Consider the following 1,252-nt stretch of genomic DNA (forward strand, 5'->3'; position numbering starts at 1 on the left):
TGGGGATTCAAACCCGCCACCTTAGGTGTATGTGGCTGGCGCCTTAGCCGATTGAGCCACAGGTGCCGAGCCACCCAGCTATTTTTTTATTGCCATTTGGCCAGGGCCAGGTTTGAACCCGTCACCCTCAATATATGGGGCCAGTGCCTTACTCACTGAGACATAGCACCTCCTGAAAATTTTTTTTTTTTAGAGACAGAGTCTCACTTTGTTACCCTCTGTAGAGCACTGTCAGGTCACAGCTCACAGCAACCTCCAGCTCTTGGGTTTAGGAGACTCTCTTGCCTCAGCCTCACAAGTAGCTGGGACTACAGGCGCCTGCCACAATGCCCGGCTATTTTTTTGTTGCATTTTTGGCCAGGCCTGGGTTCAAACCTGCCACTCTTGGTATATGGAGCCAGTGCCCTACTTTCTGAGCCACAGGTGCTGCCTGATAAAAGAATTCTTTTTCTTCTGGGTAGATGCCTAGTAATGTGATTGCAAGATCAAATGGGAGGTCTAATTTGAGTTCTTTGAGGATCCTCCATACTTCCTTCCAAGAAGATTGTATTAGTTTGCAGTCCTACCAGCAGGGAAAAAGTGTTCCCTTCTCTCCATATCCACACCAGTGTCTGCAACTTTGAGACTCACTAGGGGATATAATGTCTCAGGGTAGTTTTTCCTTTTTCTTGGGGATGGGGGGACAGAGTCTCACTGCGTTGCCCTCGGTAGAGTGCAGTGGCATCACAGCAACCTCAAACTCTTGGGCTTAAGTGATTCTCTTGCCTCAGCCTCCCAAGTAGCTGGGACTACAGGCACCTACCACAATACCCAGCTATTTTTTTTTTGGCAGTTGTCATTGTTGTTTAGTTGGCCCAGAGCAGTTTCAAATCTGCCAGTCTTGGTGTATGTGGCTGGCGGCTCAGTAACCACTGTACTATGGGTGCCAAGCCTCAGGTTAGTTTTGATTTGCATTTCTCTGATGATTAGGGACAATGAGCATCTTTTTTATGTGTTTGTTAACTATTCGTTTGCTTTTTTTAAAGAGACAGAGTCTCACTTTTATTGCTCTCGGTAGAGTGCTGTGGCATCACAGCTCACAGCAACCTCCAACTCCTCGGCTTAGGCAATTCTCTTGCCTCAGCCTCCTGAGTAGCTGGGACTACAGGCATCCACCACAATGCCCGGCTATTTTTTTTTTTTTTTTTGGCCAGGGCTGGTTTCGAACTTGCCACCCTCAGTATATGGGGCCAGTGCCCTACTCACTGAGCCA

Source organism: Otolemur garnettii, unplaced genomic scaffold (genome assembly GCF_000181295.1).
Source record: "Otolemur garnettii isolate 467f Iridium unplaced genomic scaffold, OtoGar3 scaffold00127, whole genome shotgun sequence".
Classification (NCBI taxonomy): Eukaryota; Metazoa; Chordata; class Mammalia; order Primates; family Galagidae; genus Otolemur; species Otolemur garnettii.